Source organism: Polyergus mexicanus, unplaced genomic scaffold (assembly GCF_030449975.1).
Source record: "Polyergus mexicanus isolate NDT 795.1 unplaced genomic scaffold, iyPolMexi1.0 SCAF_16, whole genome shotgun sequence".
In the NCBI taxonomy this organism is placed as follows: domain Eukaryota; kingdom Metazoa; phylum Arthropoda; class Insecta; order Hymenoptera; family Formicidae; genus Polyergus; species Polyergus mexicanus.
In genome coordinates this window covers 6,114,471-6,120,470 of record NW_027223336.1, presented here as the reverse complement: position 1 = coordinate 6,120,470, position 6,000 = coordinate 6,114,471, and the positions used below count along the sequence as shown (strand labels likewise).

The 6,000-nt window shown below is 33.3% G+C and overlaps 1 protein-coding gene across 3 annotated transcripts in view; it reads left to right on the top strand.

The window, feature by feature from the left end:
- The first annotated feature begins 586 nt into the window (after positions 1–586).
- Positions 587–6,000, top strand: part of LOC138940156 (sodium-coupled monocarboxylate transporter 2) — a 28,854-nt gene continuing 23,440 nt past the window's right edge. For all 3 annotated transcript variants that reach the window (XM_070308736.1, XM_070308737.1, XM_070308735.1), the window contains exon 1: positions 587–1,070. The gene's annotated coding sequence lies outside the window, so the exon portion shown is untranslated. The remainder of the gene's footprint in view (positions 1,071–6,000) is intronic.

Below are 6,000 nucleotides of genomic sequence, written 5' to 3'. Positions count from 1 at the left end.
AAATCACTATTGACAATCGAAGCCACTTTAATGCCACGGTATATTTATAGTTTCTAATTCTATTCCCGTACAGATGGATATAATTTACCGAAGGAAAATTGTTTGTCGAACAATTTCTGTATGACTGTCGCTATTCGATGAATTATAAAAATATATCCTCTTTCGAAATACAGATTTATTATGTATACTATTGCTTTTCACATTACTATGCGCGATAATCAATTTATATGTCAACAATTAAATAAATTTCGTAAATTAAAATAGTAAAAGACTCTCTCTCTCTCTCTCTCTCTCTCTCTCTCTCTCTCTCTATTAATATAGTATATTAATAAAAATAAGATTAATCATTATAGATATATAGTCTGTAAAAGTAACAACGCATGACCGATAAGTATCGATGATTGCAATAGAATTCCTGAAAGCAAAGTTATCTGCTATATAGATATATTCACCGATACGCGATATTGATAATCTGTCAATCAGACATCCTGTATCGTCGCGAATGACATCTCTGACGGACGCGCGCTAGCATGATAGGCTACTGTTACTTTTTAAATATAGCAGCTGTAGTGTGTGTGGACTTGCCAGTATTACGTTGGCGGCTGACCACATCGCATGGTCTGTAATTCACTCGGAATCGGATTCAACTGTGCTGCGAAAGGGAACGAATGAAGCTTCTCGAGTGCTGTGAATGAAATCGTGAACGTCGTACGGTGATTGACTGACGACCATAGATTTTCCTCGACATCTTATCCTCCATCTCGATTGGGAAACTGATCGGATTCACTTATTTGGAACGTGAAAACCCTTCGTAATTTTACGAAGATCGATAGACAATCAATCGCGAGGCTGACATCTGCATATTCATATGTATCGCTAAATCACTCGAAATTTATCATCGCCGTGACTAAATAATAAAATAATGCTGTACAAAATAATGCTTACGTAATAGTAGTATTATCAGCGCGAAAGGAGCACGCTCTGACCTTGACGAACTTGGCATACATCGTTCAGAATGCAGATAACCCGGATGCGCTGTTCGATACCATCGAACATGTGACACATTACAGGTAACAGAGTATTTCGATCAATAATATCCCCTGTCATTTTATAAAAACTTTAAAGAAATTCAATATTTTTTGCGTATTAAAGCGAAGATTTAATCCAAATGAATAACAACTTATGAAATAACATCTCAGCTTAAAAACTTTTTGGCGAGAAATTTTCGCGTAAAACACAAAAGATAAAACTTATAATTTTACACTTGCGAAAAAGTTTCAATATTTCATTACGATATTAGGCGAGCGTTTCGAGCTAGAGTACATATAACATTTTATATCTTTCTATATATACTTTTTATGTATATGATAACGAAAATTGAACTTATTCCTTCTCCGAACTATTTCTGTCATTCTTTTCCAATTGGTTCATCGAACAAGTCGCACGACAAGCTTCAATATAGTGCTGCTCAGCAATATAATAACTTTAATACTAGGATTTAGACTTTATAATATCCTTTATCTTTTCATGATAAAATAAGAGGGAAGAATTTGCATTGCTCCTTTTGATTCGTGAATAAATGTTGAAAATTAACATCTCCGTTAGCAAATTTTAAATATTGAAGATAATTTAATCCTCCCGCCCGAATAATTTAATTCTAAATTGTTATTTGTGCAATAATATATAGAGATTGTCGCACGTTTCTATTTTAGAATATATTCGTCCTTACTTAGTTGGTAAGGTTAGCAGATCAGTTCTTTACGCAACTGCTATAAGCAATACGTAATGTACTGCAATTATTTTGCAACAACTTTTTATGCAAACCCGATATCGTAATGCTCGAGACCGAGCAACGCTGTTCCGTTAGCTTATTAAAAAAAAATTACTTAATAAAAGTTGGCTCAATATACATAATTCATCTATCTGATTATCTATCTAATTTCGACGATCAAAAATAAAAAATAATTTCAATGACAAAAGAATATTTTCTTTGTGTAATGCAAAAGTTTTGCGAATTAAAAAAGGGTATTTTAATCGCGATGCGTGTATGCGTGCGTGTATTTCTTCATTGTCAAATACATTTAAATATAAAATGATGTTATGTATATTTTTATTATATTTTTTCATCACTGATAAATTTGCATAAGAATTGCAGTGTAGTTATATATATATTCTGATTATTATATCAATGCATTATATTTTACGCTATAATTCACTGGCTGAGCCAAAATGTACGAGTTTCATTATAATTGCAAATTCGTTCGATCGCTGGATATGAATTCATTCAAGGAAACGCTCGGATATTACCCATTAGCGTCAGAAACGCGATCGGACTACGGCTGTATTTGAAGACGCTGTGATTATTCGTATCACGATCCTGCACTTTTCTCCGGGATATTCCCGAGCAGTATCAAGACACTTTGTGATTCAAATATGTCTGATAATATATGAGAACTAATTAAATAAGAATTATATAAATTGCTGTAATATAAAAACATTATCAAAATATCGCGAGTGATCTTTTTCATAGAAACAATGTTTTTGTCAATCTCTTGGATCGCATTCACACTATAGCTTGCATCCTACTTTAAATACCACACACATTATACACAATCTAATAATATGTACGGCAGCTTGATAAAATCGACCAAATACAAAAGTATTAACTAAAGATTATTCGTTGACGGAATGATGATTTTATTCTTGCTGACGTAAATTAACGTATAAACGTGTAATAATGATTAGATAAATAAATACAAAGCAACGCAAAGATTCGTTAAAAAATAATGAACACGAGATAAAGTTAAACTTCGATAAATACGCTGACCTCGCCTCCAAGCGTGATTCATTCGCGGTTTACGTCACTTTAGGTAGATATGTTACTTGTTTTCGCGCTGAGATTGGTTTGCTAGATGATAAATATAGTCTCCCAGAGTCGCCAAAACGAGATCCGAATTCGAATAAAGACTTAAGTGTGTTTTCTCATACAGCAAATTAGCTTTTAATAACCGCGTCTACCCAGCTTCGTTTTTTTTTCCGAGTGCGAACATCTTTGGGTTGGGAGTACACTACAATAGAAGAAGAAGAGAGAAAGAAAAGCAGAGCTAGTCTCTTCGCAAAACTTTCCGCAATAATCCGGCACAAAAAAAAAATAGCAGCGAAGCAGCATCTGACGCTGTCAAAAAGTCCCTAATAGGAATCTGGACGGGCAGAGAGGGAAAGGGGCCTGTAATATGACAGACGCGACCCGTGTCGCTCGGGTTTTTTGCTACAGCAATGGTTCCACCGCCGTCATCAGCAACTACCGCCACGAGCGACACGGAGAACAGTCCAGGTCGTGGCAGCTGGATTTGCATTGTAAAGTTTCCCGTCTCTCGCGTCCTACGTGTGCAATTTCGCTCAATTGCGCCGTCGCTGCTGCCAGCTCCTCGGAACGGGTAAAGCTAGTTACAAAAGCTCCTTCGCTTCTTCCCACCCTCGTCTTCCATCGTCTTCCGCGATCTGATAAAGGTTCATGCATTCCGCTCCCAGAGGGCCCCTACCTCGATTCAGAGGAATTTTGGTAGTGTTACAATGGAGAAACGTAACGTCGACTTTAGCTACAGAAAAGACACTCCGGACACTTTATTTTCACTATAAATTCTCAAGTAAATTTGGTGTCCTAATTTCTCATTGGCGGAAATTTTCATAAGATATCCTTCCTCATGACTTATTGATTTTTAATATTAACTATATTCTCTCAATTTCTCAAGTATCAAGTTTTAGAAATTAAGATTGTATTTAAAATAAGATCTTTAATTTAAAATTCAATAAGAGGATAAGATAAAAAAGTTGATTATACTTCCGATAACAGAATCCATAGTTGAATCAAGATGCAACGATTTTCGGATACATCAGCAGCCTTGATCAGTCACGATCAATTTTATTTTATCTCATATTAGAATAAAAGTTATTAAACTCAATTTAAGCGACGAGTTTTAAGGGAAAAAAAAAAAAAAAAAAACGAGATAAATCTAGATCAAAATCTTAAGTTACTAATCGATACAGTTATGTATAACATGTATTAACTTTTCCTATATTTCTCGAATTGCATTAAATAATAAAAAAAAATCCTATGCTTAGTTCTCATACTGTCATTTATTATTTTAAAATAATACGATAAAATATACTTTTGCGCGCGGACATTATGTAATTAAATATATTTAATAGAATTTCTTTCGAACCCTTTTTAAAATCTAATTAATTTAAGTGACTGTTTACATTTTTGTTGTGTACTTGATAGTAGTAAAAATGACTTTAACCGATTCTTATATATAAATCCTTCTAATATTTTTTATATAATGTGATTTTGCACAAAGCTTTAATTATTATAAAATTAAGGGTTCAATTATTCGTCATTTATATACTGCATGACTAACGTATGCGATGATAAGTATGTGGCATAATCTAAAAAAATATACGTATAGTAATGATGAACTTCATACTCGTATATTGATAAACTTCATACTCACATAATGATAAACTTCGTGGTATAAAAATTTTTATCTTACCAATTATTTTGCATAATCATCCAATTTTTACGGACTTGTGGACGGGGATATACGACAGGAAGAAGCGCGGCGATTAGGTCAATTATCTCTTGTCTGACGAAACATACATTGCACAATGCGACGCAATGCGATATGCCAAATATACACGAATGCGCGCATATATTTATGACTAATTTGTGCAAATCGGTAATTAAAGGAAATTGTATTTACGTCGAACGTACAGAAAGGAATACCGCAACTACATTTGCATTGTGGAATTGCATCCTTGGTACCACGCAGCAATAAATTGTACTATTATGCTCTCCGAAGCAATTTGGATTATTAAAATTGTTGTCGGTTGTGTCCTGCTTTTATCATTCTCTTTCTCTCTTACTCTATCTCTCGTGTGACCTTTCTTACATATACGTAATACATTTAGTCAAGACACAACTCCGTAATACGATAATAAAAATTACAAAACCTTTTGCAAATAATTTATACGCGTTCAATTTAAATTATGCACAAATATCGTTAAAATAACAAAAAGTAAACATTTCATAAAACGTACAAATCATTATTCTTATTAGGTTATAATATTGGTAGAATCGTACAATTAAAAAAAAAAAAATCCGCAAACGAATATACTAATAAATTATAAAAGTTAAAGTTTATTCAATCTTCTGCAATCTTCTTCTTAATGACACTAAAGATGACATTTTTTTATTCAATATATCTGAAAGTTCATAAAGTAACAGATCTAAAATTCAGAACAGATATGAATATGAAATAAAATAAGTATCGAGATAACTGATGATCCACATAAGATAATAAAAAAGCTGTCTAAACTTATTCACTTTCTTATTAATACTGTCATCTTAGCCTTCATAGATTACAAAGACTAAGCTTTTTTGTGTATGAACTAGAAAGGACGTGGAGGTGCCAGCAAGTTGGTTCGCAAGTTACAATAGTTCATTGATCGAAACGTGATGTTAGAAACTTTGTCAATTCCGAAACTTCACAATTAAACCGCTCGCAGACAAAATATAATATTAGAGAGATAAAATTATGCAGAAAGTAGTGGCAAACAAGCTATTTATTCGTCAAATATTTACAATTTTATTCGACAATTTCAAATGTATCGCAATTATTTGAAATTTAAATCTTACTGCATATCATGACGTACATAAAGTCATATCTATTTATATATACTACATATATATCTCTCATATGTATACACACAATGAGAGATATTTGTATCGGCTTGACAAATATCTGTCGAGTATATTTGGAACTGCCGTAATGGGTCAGTTAACACGAACCCGGAGGCGCGAGTCAAATGGACAAATTACTTGCTGCAAACTACCTGTCGTGTGCAAAACATCCATCCGCCTAAAATTAACGATGGGACAAGTAGTGTTGCAAGTCAAACCAAATAGATAGCTCTTTATTTGCGCAGTGAAGATATAGAAAG